At 41.0% G+C, this 13,683-nt stretch overlaps 3 non-coding genes and 1 pseudogene across 3 annotated transcripts; 3 read left to right on the top strand and 1 right to left on the bottom strand.

The window, feature by feature from the left end:
• Positions 1-2,575: 2,575 nt before the first annotated feature.
• Positions 2,576-2,647, top strand: TRNAP-UGG (transfer RNA proline (anticodon UGG)). Its single transcript has one exon. It is a non-coding gene; the product is annotated as a tRNA-Pro (tRNA).
• Positions 2,648-3,783: 1,136 nt separating this feature from the next.
• On the top strand, positions 3,784-3,855 carry TRNAP-UGG (transfer RNA proline (anticodon UGG)). The gene has a single exon. It is a non-coding gene; the product is annotated as a tRNA-Pro (tRNA).
• Positions 3,856-4,093: 238 nt separating this feature from the next.
• On the top strand, positions 4,094-4,165 carry TRNAP-UGG (transfer RNA proline (anticodon UGG)). Its single transcript has one exon. It is a non-coding gene; the product is annotated as a tRNA-Pro (tRNA).
• A 2,998-nt stretch (positions 4,166-7,163) lies between these two features.
• LOC147861771 (pentatricopeptide repeat-containing protein At3g20730-like) lies at positions 7,164-9,476 on the bottom strand (annotated as a pseudogene).
• Between the last annotated feature and the right edge of the window lie 4,207 nt (positions 9,477-13,683).

The raw sequence follows: 13,683 nt of genomic DNA, 5'->3' as shown, positions 1-13,683 counted from the left end.
TTGTGGAGAAAGGTAAAGAGAACCTAGTATGCCGATTGAGGAAGAGCTTGTGCGGGTTGAAGCAAGCTCCTTGGCAATGATACTGAAAATTCAAATCCTTCATGACCGACAACGGGTACCACAAAATGTAGGTAGATCATTACGTATTTGTGAAGAAATTCGACGGAGGAGATTTCTTCATCCTTCTTTTGTACGTGGACGACATGTTGATTGTCGGACAAGACCATACGAAGATCCAAGTGTTGAAAAAGGCTTTGAGCAAATCGTTCTATGAAGGATATGGCTCCGGCAAAGCAAATCCTGGGGATGCACATTATTCGGGATCGAACAAAGAAATTGTTGTGGATGTCACAAGAAAAATACGTGACAAAGGTGCTCCAAAAGTTCAGCATGGAAAGCGCGAAACCGGTTGGATCGACACTGCCGACGAATTGCAAGCTAAGCAAAGAACAATGTCCGAAATCAAAAGCCGAGAAGGCCGAGATGTCAAAGGTTCCTTATGCCTTGGCAATCGGAAGCCTGATGTACGCGATGGTATGTACCAGGCCGGACATAGGATACACAATCAGTGTGGTTAGCTGATACATGAGCAACCCTGAAAAAGAGCATTGGGCTACCGTGAAGTTGATACTTCGGTACCTCAAAGGCACCTCAAACATGTGTCTTCGTTTCGGTTCAGGTAACCCCACATTGCAAGGTTATACTGACTTTGACATGTTGGCTGATGTGGATACCAATCGATCCACATCCGAGTACGTAACGACTTATGCAGGGGGAGCCCTTTCATGGCAGTCGAGACTGCAGAAGGTCATGGCACTGTCAACCACGGAAACCGAATATATGGCCGCAGCGGAAGCCGGCAAGGAAATTTATATGGATGAAGGAGTTTATCGATGAGCTAGGAATTCGGCAGGAGGAATTCGAACTCCATTGCGATAACCAGAGTGTCATCCACCTTGCGGAAAATGCCGCCTACCACTCGAGGACCAAACACATCCAGAGAAGATATCATTAGCTCCGAGAGCGAGTAGAAGAAAAGGAGTTTGCACTAGTGAAGATCCACACGGCCGAAAAATGGATCGGATATGTTGACGAAGGTGTTGTCAGCCGAAAAGCTAAATATGTGCCGATAGATAGTCGGGTTGATGAAGTACCCCATGCTGGAGTGAAGGGGGAGTTTGTTGGGAAACATGACCCTCCGGATGGGAAGAGAAGGACTGTGTTGGTGAGTATCTTGGCCTGGGCCGAAACCGAAACCGAAACCGAAATCAAAATCGTAATCGAAAACCGTAATCGTTTCGGAGGACTATAATTGTTGTTGAGAATCAAGCTCAACATAGTGCAACGTGTAAACACACCTTTTGAGAATCTATGATTACTCAAAGGTCAAGAGTCACACCACTAATCTCTACACATTCTATCTGTCATAGAATCATATTCTATGACACATAACTAATAAGTTACATATTCCCCATGACTATGAGTCTTCACATTCCCCAAGAGAGAGAGTGGTTTTTGTAGTTAGTTAATGAAGAGAGAGGGTGACTATATATAAAGCACCCTCCTCACACTTCATACTACTTGTTATGCTACATTTTGTAATTCTTATTCTACTTGTGTAATATACACCTTCTTCTTGAGTATTCTTTTTCCTCTCATTTTATCTATCGTGAGTTCTCTTTTCTCTCTTCTCTTTTCCTCTCACACATAACGCACATAACGCACATCTATTCTGCTGCACAAGAATCACCATCGATTCATTACAATTGTAAATAGTGTAAAATGCCCTTGTCAGTTATACTTGTAAATACCCATAAAGTTGCTTTTGTTTATAAGCAACTAGGGAAAACTTTAGTAAGGATGTAGTTGATTATTATTGAAAAAGTTAGAACGAGGTAGTTCCTCTGTAACCGTGAGTGAGAGAGTGAGAGTGTAACTCTGTAACCGTCTGTCAGACGAAAGAGAACTCAAGGTCGTTGCCTACGAGTTCCGTATTTGTACTTCCTTTCTACTATATAGTGATTTGTTTTTTTAGGGTTTGTGAACCCATGTGGTTTTTCCCATTTCTGGTTTTCCACGTAAAATATCGGTGTCTCTGTATATGCACATTTTTCTATCTCTATATTACTTCTTGTTCTCTGCACACAAATACGAACGTGAAACTGCTTCTACACGGTTGATTTCTAATAGTATTTGACTTCGGTTGTCGAAATGTGGCTAGCTAACGAATTTCAACAAGGACAAAGCCGCGGAGGACATTTGGTCTATTGGCATTATTCTTGCTTTGGGTGTGAGAGATCCCGAGTTCGATTCTCGAAATACCCCACTTTACTAAGATCAACGAGAGGTATTTGAGTTCGGTTTTCGAAATGTGGCTACCTAATGACTTTTAACAAGGACACACACAGGAGTGCAAAGGGCATTTGGTCTAGTGGCATGATTCTCGCTTTGGGTGTGAGAAGTTCCGAGCTCGATTCTCGGAATGCCCCACTTTACTAAGATCGACGAGAGGTATTTGAGTTCGGTTTTCAAAATGTGGCTAGTTGACGACTTTTGACAAGGACGAGGGCGCAAAGGGCATTTGGTCTAGTGGCATGATTCTCACTTTGGGTGCGAGAGGTCCCGAGTTCGATTCTCGGAATGCCCCACTTTACTAAGATCGACGAGAGGTATTTGAGTTTGGTTGTTAGAATGTAGATAGTTGACTAATTTCGACAAGGGCGCAAAGGGCATTTAGTCTAGTAGCATGATTCTCCCTTTGGGTGCGAGAGGTCCCTACTTCAATTCTCGGAATACCACACTTTACAAAGATCGACGAGAAGTAATTGATTGAGTTTGATGGTCAAAATGTGGCTAGCTAATGAATTTCGACAAGCAAAAGGGCGCAAAGGCCAGTTGGTCTAGTGCCATGATTCTCGCTTTGGGTGCGAGAGGTCCCGAGCTCGATTTGCGGTATGCCCTACTTTACTAAGATCGACGAGACGTATTTGAGTTCAGTTTTTGAAATGTGGCTAGTTGAGGGCAGTTGGTCTAGTGGCATGATTCTCACTTTGGGTGCGAGACGTCCCGAGCTCGATTTGCGGTATGCCCTACTTTACTAAGATCGACGAGAGGTATTTCATTTCTGTTGTCGAAATGTTGCTAGCTGAGGGCAATTGGTCTAGTGGCATGATTCTCGCTTTGGGTGCGAAAGGTCCCGAGCTCGATTTGCAATATGCCCTACTTTACTAAGATCGACGAGAGCTATTTGAGTTCGGTTGTCGAAATGTTGCTAGCTAACGAATTTCGACAAGGACCAAGGCGCAAAGGGCATTTGGCCTAATGACATGATTCTCACTTTGGGTGGTTGCGAGTTCGATTCTCGGAATGGCCCACTTTACTAAGATTGATCGACCAGACGTATTTGAGTTTGGTTGTCAAAATATGGCTTGCTAATGAATTTCGACGAGGACAAGGGCGCAAAGGGCATTTGGTCTAGTGGCATGGTTCTCGCTTTGGGTGCGAGAGGTCCTGAGTTCGATTCTCGAAATGCCCCACTTTAGTAAGATCGACGAGAGGTATTTTATTTCGGTTGTCAAAATGTGGCTAACTGACGAATTTCGACGAGTAGAAGGGCACAAAGGGCATTTGGTGTAATTGCATGATTCTTGCTTTGGATGCGAGCAGTATCGAGTTCGATTCTCGGAATGCCCCACTTCACTAAGGAAGATCGACGAGAGTTATTTGAGTTCGGTTGTCAAAATATGGCTAGCTGATGAATTTCGACAATGACAAGGGCGCAAAGGGCATTTGGTCTAGTGGCATGATTCTCGCTTTGGGTGCGAGAGGTCCCGAGTTCGATTCTCGGAATGCCCCACTTTAGTAAGATAGATGAGAGGTATTTTAGTTCGGTTGTCAAAATGTGGCTAGCTGACGAATTTCGACAAGGGCGCAAAGGGGATTTGGTGTAATTGCATGACTCTCGCTTTGGGTGCGAGCGGTCCCGAGTTCGGTTCTCGGAATGCCCGACATTACGAAGATCGGCGAGAGGTAATTGTGTTCGGATGTGAAAATGTGGCTAGTTGATGAATTTCGACAACAGTAAGGGCACAAAGGGCATTTGGTCTAGTGGCATGATTCTTGCTTTGGGTGCAAGAGGTCCCGAGTTCGATTCTCGGAATGCCCCACTTTACTAACTTTCATGAGTAGTCTTTGAGTTCGGTTGTCAAAATGTGGCTAGCTAATGAATTGCGATAGGGACAAGGGTACAAAGGGCATTTGTTCTAGTGTTATGGTTCTCGCTTTGGGTGCGAGAGCTCCTGAGTTCGATTCTCGGAATGCCCCACTTCTCTAAGATCGACAAGAGGTATTTTAGTTCGGTTGTCAAAATGTGGCTGACAAATTTCGACAAGGACAAGGGCACAAAGGGCATTTGGTCTAGTGGCATGGTTCTCGCTTTGGGTGCGAGAGGTCCCGAGTTCACAAATTTCGACGAGGACAAGGGCACAAAGGGCATTTTGTCTTGTCTAGTGGCATGGTTCTTGCTTTCGGTGCAAGAGGTCCTGAGTTTGATTCTCGGAATGCCCCACTTCTCTAAGATCAACGAGAGGTATTTGAGTTCGGTGGTCGAAATGTGCCTACTTGACGAATTTCGACAAGGACAAGAGTGCTACCTGACTAATTTCGATAAGGACAATTGCGCAAAGGGCATTTGGTCTAGTGGCATGATTCTTGCTTTGGGTGCAAGAGGTCCCGACTTCGATTCTCAGAATGCCCCACTTCTCTAAGAATGACGAGAGTTATTTGAGTTCGGTGGTAGAAATTTGGCTACTTGACGAATTTCGCAAAGGGCATTTGCTCTAGTGGCATGATTCTCGCTTACTAAGGTCCCGAGTTCAATTTTCGAAATGCCCGACCTTACTAAGATCGCTGAGAGGTATTTGAGTTTGGTTGTCAAAATGTGGCTAGCTGAAGAATTTCGACAAGGGCACAAAGGGCATTTGGTCTAGTGGCATGATTCTCGCTTTGGTTGCAAGGGGTCTCGAGTTCAATTATCGGAATGACCCACTTTACTAACCTTTACGAGAGGTCTTTGACTTCGGTTGTCAATATGTGGCTAGGTGACGAATTTCGACAATGATAAGAATATCATGGTTATAGTGTTCACAAGGGCATTTGGTATAGTGGCATGATTCTCGCTTTGGTTGCAAGAGGTCTCAAGTTCAATTATCGGAATGACCCACTTCACTAACCTTTACGAGAGGTCTTTGACTCTGGTTGTCAATATGTGGCTAGGTGATGAATTTCGACAATGATAAGAATATCATGGTTATAGTGTTCACAAGAGCATTTGGTCTAGTGGCATGATTCTTGCTTTGGGTGCGAGTGGTCCTGAGTTGAATTCTCGAAATGCCCCACTTTACTGACTTTGATGAGATGTTTTTGAGTTCTGTTGTCAAAATGTGGCTAGCTTACAAAGTTTCGACAAGGACAAGGGCATTTGGTGTAGTTGCATGAGTCTCGCTTTGGGTGCGAGCGGTCCCGAGTTCAATTCTTGGAATGCCACAGTTTACTAATTTCTACGAGAGGACTTTGAGTTCGGTTGTCAAAATGTGGCTAGGTTACGAATTTCGACAAAGATATGGGCGCAAAGGCATTTGGCTTAGTGACATGATTCTCGCTTTGGGTGTAAGAGTTCCCGAGTTCAATTCTCAGAGTGCCCCACTTTACTAACATCGACGAGAGGTCTTTGAGTTCGGTTGTCAAAATGTGGCTTGCTTACGAATTTCGAGAATTGCAAAGGGCGTGGTGGTTGTAGTGTTGATAAGGCCAACTTTATTTATGGTTGTGTATATGAAATATATTATTGAAATTATACGTTTCATAATAACACTCTATCATTGTAATACCATTAGAAGGTACATAGTCTATGCGCCCTATCTTTCAATGCCTATTTTTTTCAATGGACAAGATTTTGGGCACTCTGGACCATTTGGATGGCCTACAATACTAAGGTCTTTGATCAAAACCAACTGCATGAAGCCAGCTTCTTTAAGCAATCCCTCAGGTTATCTATATTTGATTGTCTACAACTTAGAGACATCACATTGCAAATTTACACTCGACTTTACTTTTAGTGCTTTTAAGCTATTTGGTGTGTAATCGACACTTGTATATTTTTCTCTATTCATTGTCGGTACAGGGAACGAGCGCAGTACGACCCGAATATAATGTTACGTTAGCGCTATTTTCGCACTGAAAAAATGATTTTTATGCTCTCATTAAGAGGGCAATTTCCGTATCTATTAACAATCATTGGCAGGGAACCCGGTAGCCAATCATAGCATCTAAAACGAACGATCTAGAAGAAATTTGGTAGATTCATCATTCAAATATATGGTTTAAACTTTTTAATCATGTACAGTCCAATCAGAATGACAGAGCCACGAATTTTTCTTCCGGCCGGGAATCCACTTTACCCTTATCGAACCTGCAACAAAAAGTTCAATCAAATCAATGTAAGACATACTCAAATCTGAGGATTGGCCTATTTTGTTTGTCAAATCGATTATTTTGTTTGTCAAGTCGATTACTTTGTTTGTCAAATCGATTCTGCTGGATCAATTGGCGAGAGGTCTTCTGAGGAATAATGGTCCGATCGTTGATTTCCTCAGCAGAGCCGCCGTGCTAGAACAACAAGACTAAAGCAGCCATTGGACCAACAGGAGGAACGGACTGCCAGGAAGCAACAAAAACAACAGGTTGTAGAGAACCCACACCAGCTGTGTGTCTTTTCGTGCAGAAACTAAGGTAGAAATGGAAGCACTTTTTGCTATTCGCCTCTCGATCTTGCGCTTTCACATAGTGTGAACGGAATGGGACGGAACGGAAGCGGCGTTAAAGTAAAGAACTGCAGCAGAGTGAAGCCGGATTGAACTCTTCATCCAATGCCATTTCCTAGGCAGAAATCAACGATCGAACCGGAGACGTTTACCCATACATCCTCTAATAGATTAGACTGCGGCTTTCAATATTAATGTATAGAATAGCATAGGAATGGAAAAAACTCTGCACTGTGGGCTTCATTTCTGTATATGAGGTAATTATAATATTTTTGAACATATACAAACAGGATACCTACCTAGGCCAAATTATACACATTCAAGGCATTTGCTGTAAATCTTTGTATAAATAGGTGACATCATATTCTTGCATGGATTTCATCAATGCAAGAAGAGTTAAGCACTTTCTTCCCTAGGTCAATAGATTCATCTTGTATATCTTTGAAATCCTTCCATGTTTTCTGCACTTGTGAGGATTCTAGCCATAGCCACAAAAGGGCCAGCTTCATCCCCTTCCATTCCAAGTAAGGATTTAAAGCAATCTTTCCCTAATCTTGCATGACCATGTGTTTTACAATGCTCTAGTAATGATGTCCATCCAAAGACATTGGAATCAAAAGGCAAACTTAGAGTCAAGTCCATGGCTTCGACAAGGCATCCAGCTCGAGCAAGGAGATCAATCATGCAATTATAGACATATACACTTTGCATGAGATCACAACCCCACTTAATAGAACCAAAATGATCAAATCCATATTCCATTAACCCTTCTCGACTACAAGGAGAGAGAAGACAAACAAAGACCTCGGCATCCGGACTCAAGCTATTATGTTTCATTGCTTCAAAATAATGAATTGCAGATTGAAAGTCTCTATTTTAAGCACAAACTGCAAGCATTGTACCATATGCCACCACATCCTTTGTCTCTCCTCTATCAAAAATATTACTTGCATCCTCAAATCTACCACATTTAGAATGCATTTCAATCAGGCTACTCTTCATACATGGATCTACATCATGACCACTCTCAATTATACATCCATGTATGAGCTTTCCTAGATCGAAAGATGCTGGATTGGAGCATGCCTTTACGATACTCAAGTAAGTGACTTCGTTAGGTTCAACTCCATCCTTTTGCATACAGACGAATAATTGAAGTGTATCTTCTATCCGTCCTTGTTCAGCACAACCAGCAATGAGAGAACTCCATGTCACGACATCCCGCAAAAGCATTAGTTCAAAGACCTGAAATGCATCAACAATGCATTTGCAACTCATGTACATGTCAATGAGTGAATTTCCAACCAATATTTCTCTATCCAAACCATATCGACAGATACATAAGTGGATTGATCTGCCATGATGAGGAGATAATAAGCGAGTACAGGCTTTAATAATGCTAGTAAATGTGATAGCATCTGGCAATATACCCTCCTCTAGCATACTCTGATACATGGAGAACACATCATCGGGTGAGCCGTAGTATGAACATGTCGATATCATGGCATTCCACATAGCAACATCTCGTTTGGACATGATAGAAAACACTCGGTATGCATCATGAATAGCCCCACATTTCCCGTACATGTCAATAAGAACACTTCCAACAAACAAATCGAGGTGGAAACCACCCTCAACTATTGCTATATGCACTTTTCTTCCTTGATTCCATGCTGTTAAGGTGGAACAAGCTTTAAGTATATTTACGAAAGTGACCTTATTCGACTCTACTCGGGCCTCGTGCATTTTTTGAAACAGCTCAATTGCTTCAGGACCTTTTTGATGCCGAGCATAGCAAGCAATCATACATGTCCATGTTACTACATCCCGATGTTGAAATCTATCGAAAACTGATCGGGCATCGTTCAACTGACCACATTTACCATACATATCAATAAGAGTATTTACAACATAACTCTCCAATTCAGCCACAGTCTCGACGAGGGTGTGGTGAAGAAGCTCTCCATGGAAAAGGTCCTCTGAATTGGGCACATGCTTTCAAGACTGCAATGTGAACATGCCCATCAGGTTCGATGGTGGATGAAACGCGGAGCTTCCGATAAAGCCGAATTGCATTACTACTAACACAAGCACTCTCACCACTACTATCACCTCTACTACCAATACCATCACCAAAACTACTACTACCACTCATATCACCACTACAACAATTATCGGTACCACCACTGTTACATCTAGTAATATAATCACAACTATTACTACCACTAAAATTACCTTGACTACTACCACTTCCACTGCCACTGGTGCTACAAGTAGTCTTGCCATTATTTCTTCTAGGAGTTACACTACCTTCTTCGAGATTGGCATAAGCCACAATGATGGCACTCCATGAGAACACTGATGGTTCAGGTAGGATTTCAAACACTTGGTTTGCATCTACTAAGCTTGGGAAAGAAGCAAACATTCTGATGAGATGAGTACCTAAGAATGCATTGTAATGTAGCTCATTCTTCTTGATGAGGGCATACAGAGCTCTACCCCATACAACAATATTTCCTTCTCTGATGCAATCCTGTATGAGGTGGAATGCTTCTCCAACTGTAAGGGCTTTAATCCTCTGATTTAAACTCATGCTTTCTTAACAGGATGAAGGAGGGAGAGAGATACTGGCATGGATACACCCATTCTCTCTCACACACATATACACAAATGTGTACATATATATATACATAATACAATTATGTATATATATATATATATAGCTCTGTTTTCAAACAGAGCAAAATAGCATAGATACACTCATTCTCTCTGTCTCTCTCATTTGTTTTCATATATGTATATATATATATATATATATTGCTCTGTTTTAAAACAGAGAAAATTCTGATTTTTTTGAAATTACAAATATACCCCCTCTCTCACACACGATCTTAGTGGGGGGGCTTGCATAATATCCGCGCAAACTTTGTTCATTCGATTGTCGAGTAACCTCAGACACTAACGGAAAATGGTTTGAAGTAACTCGACCATGAGAAACCATGATATGTAGTATCTCAGGTGGAAAAACCCGCATGATTAATTATGTATATTTGGTTAAGGCGAGTTGACATTAACTTATATTGCGTTGATTGTAAAGCATAGAATCAAGATCATTCTTGTAATCAACTTCCATATATCCCATTGCAACACCCATCCTTCTAATCCTTTTCAAATTCACAACTCTGGGGCATGCATCAAGAAATAAATGGAAGTTGATTGACGTGCTTCACAACAAGCATTAAAGTCCCTCATCAGTAAGCGAGCATGTCCCTATTTGATAACATTAGATAATGATTTCCATAATAGTTTGTACACATATGATGAATTTGATTCATATATGTACACCAACCACTTATATCAATTGCCCTTCATACAATATCTCTATGACAATATATTGTTCGTGCGCGTAATTCCTTGCAACCCTTCATTGATAACGATCCTAAATAAACATCATTACGTCTAAATAGTCATTGTGATTCATCTCTACATAGTAGAGTTGACATCCCGTCATACAAGACATGGATAAAATATGTTGGTGATCCTTATGACCTAGTGCATGTAACACATTTTATTGATTACAAACCACCCCAACTTGAACATTTCAAAATGGTGTCGTGATGTCGGCAATGTATATGGGGAAATAAGTTAAACTAGGAATATCAAAAAGATTGAATGATAAACCGAGGGTGTGGTATGAAGGACAATAATAAGTCTTAGTTCAATTGCGAAAAGCTTGTGATATGAGTGGGAAGTCAAAGCTTTTTAGCATCAGGCGCCAAAAGAAAAGTAGAGATTGCAAGTGGGGAAAATAGCATGGTGCGGGCTATAATAAAAATGGGGGGAGAAAAAATGAAGACGCGGAAGTGCTGTCGAAATTGGGGGAGAGAGAGCTAGGGTTGCAAATCAAGAGGGCGTGCAAGACCAACATCGATAAGAGGTGACGTGGTCATCATTTGTTGGGATGTTGTCGCGTAAATATGCGTGCATGTGCCACTTGAGCGGGACCACAGGGTCTTACACCAAGGAGTTGAAAAGGAGGAGTCAAGATGGAGGGCCTTATTTTTCCCACACCCATTTATCCCATTCGTTTTCCCAATATGACCTACGTTTCCCACCTTCGACAACGTTGTGCACTAGTGTTGGGCAAAGTCCCAAGAAAAGTGTCTGTGTGGGGAAAAGAGGATGCATTAGGCGCCAAAAGAAAAGTAGAGTATGCAAGTGGGGAAGAGAGCATGGTGCAGGCTATAATAAAAACACACCCACAGTCTAATTTTGTTGGGGGGGAGAGCAAAATGAAGACGCGGAAGTGTTGCCGAAATTGGGAGAGAGAGCTAGGTTCGTGAATCAAGAGCACGTGCAAGACCAACATCAATAAGAGGTGACGTGGTCATCGTTTGTTGGGATGTTGACGCGTAAACATGGGTGTGTGTGCCACTTGAGCGGGACCATAGGGATCTTACACCAAGGAGTCGAAAAGATGGAGGAGTCAAGATGGAGGGCCTTGTTTTTCCCATGCGCATTTACCCCATTCATTTTCCCATTTTCACCTGTGTTTCCCACCTTCGGCAACATTGTGCACCAGTCTTGGGCAAAGTCCCAAGAACAGTGTCAGCATTTCGATTAGGTTAGAACTTTTGCCGGCCAATGTGGGGGACAATAAGAATTGATTCCGGCTAGGTTTTCCTACCAATCAGAATCTAGTTGGTTCATATTTTCTGAACCAGCTATTTATATAGTTTTGCAACAAAAAAGTAAAAGAAAAACATTTTTATGGTTCTTTAGATTGAATTCCCTGTTTCCCCCCCTTTTCCCCTCTTTGCGTGTATGTCTGACATCTTATTTCATTCAATGTAGTTTGAGTTGGTTCGTGTAGTTCTTCGTAAACTAGTTTATGATTTCATTCAATGTAATCCATAGTCTTGAGAATCTAGTTATCCTCATGCTTAGGTTTCATCATCTAGAGATTGATCGAAGAAAAGAAGCAATCCTCAAATCCCATACAAACCACACATCAAGCTTCCCTATTATTCTAAACTCAATTCCAATGTGTCATCAAATCTCAACAATTTCTTCAAAAAGGATGAATACCTTACTTCCAATCAAATAGCAAGACTTCAAAGATGTCTTTAATAAAGAAAAGGCTAGTATGCTCCTTGAACATCAACTTTATGATTGTCCGATTGATCGTCATTCCAGAAAATAATATGCCAAAGACTAACGCTAAACCGAAATGCAATACTTGACTACATGCTTATATAGCATACTTAACACAGATGCATCTTCACCACCTTGCAAGCATGACACTTGGTGATGATGCATTAGTCTATTTGGGATGGTGACATTTCATAATATTATATATTTATTATAGGTAAAAGTTATAAAACGATTATATAATATGGTTTATCTATTGAGTATTGTGGAATAGGATTGAGAACTAGTTAGTGAGTCTAGCAAACAACGCAAGTAGTGATTGAGGTAGAGATATGTACTATGAATATATTCAGGAGAATGAGAGTAGACAGTTGCACAGACAAAGAGAGAAAGAGATATATGCTCAAAGAAAGACGATCTTACATTAGCCTTCGAACTCCATTTATAATGCTTAGTCTCTCACTTATATAGTTAGGGTAACTTAGCCCTAGCTGTGAGGACGTGTTCACACTAGGATACAATTGGGCAGAGTGGGATTTTTAGCCCAACATTATCCCATTAGTTAAGGTTATGCATTTTCTTTGAAGAAGTCATAACTTCAAAACTCTATCATGCTTTGAGAGTTTGTTTGTTTGTTTGTTTGTGTGTGTGTGTAAATAACAAGGGTCACCCAATTGAGTGCGTAAACTGACTAATCAATGTAGGATATAGAGCAAAATTTTAGGCTCGTGCAAGTCGCAAGCCCGTCCCAAAGGTAAAGCGTATCCTCAAGCCCCTCAAAGTGTTAGTTTAAATATAGGTATGAAAACATGTTGTTTCCCATTTTGAAAGACAATCCTAGCATGGGTGGCCAAGGAGCACCTATTATACCTGCACTCTAAACAAGTATCAACTCCCTGATTCAATGTGGGCTCACAAGTAAACAAGTTGCTTTGGAAGCTCCATGAAATTTTGCAAGCAATCAAGTTTGAACTATAGTCATGAAATTTCTTCATTATGTAATAAAATTGGTAGAAGGTTACCATTGCTACATTGTCATATGGATAACGAGGTTTAACCTCTAGACTTGCTGAAATTTATGCCCACAGTCTTCCAAAACACTAAATGAATTACCTATGGAAGGATTTCCTCATTTAAGGTGTCTTATCATATTAGGGAATATTTAGTAGCCTAAAATAACTAATGTAAAGCTCACATGAATTTGGTAACTTACTAGTCATGTCCATTTGGCAAAGACGGAAATGTAAAGGAATAAAGTTATTCCAAACTTCGAGGTGACCAATGCCCATGTACAATAAGAGTTTGTTTCAATTTAAATTGTAACCCACCACTACATAGGGAACTTTTTTGAGAGTGAAGAATTTTAGGATTTTAATTACATATAGAAAAATCATGCTACCTTTTTCCACTAAAACACAACATACTTAAAGTTGATACTCTTTCTTAATGAAAGTGTGTATTTCTCGATCCACTCAAGATTAAAATTTCTACAACTAAAGTATCACATAAAAGTCAGTGGAGAATGACTACTCGCCAATTAAAAGCTAAAAGGAGGATTTGTCACACTACTAAAGGAGGAATGTGGACCATACCCAAGGTACGATGTATTCATTTAAGTGTCTTTTGTGCGATAGTAAATTGTAGTAGAAGCACGATAGGTTGGGCCTTGTAAATTATTATAAATACAGCTTATGTTCCAATGAACATAACG

The sequence above is a fragment of the Azolla caroliniana genome, unplaced genomic scaffold (genome assembly GCF_043228905.1).
Source record: "Azolla caroliniana isolate FFs.n. ecotype wild unplaced genomic scaffold, voAzoCaro1.0.p SCAF_7, whole genome shotgun sequence".
Taxonomy (NCBI): domain Eukaryota; kingdom Viridiplantae; phylum Streptophyta; class Polypodiopsida; order Salviniales; family Salviniaceae; genus Azolla; species Azolla caroliniana.
Note: the sequence above shows the minus strand (reverse complement) of the source record. Positions and strands in the feature narration are given on the sequence as shown.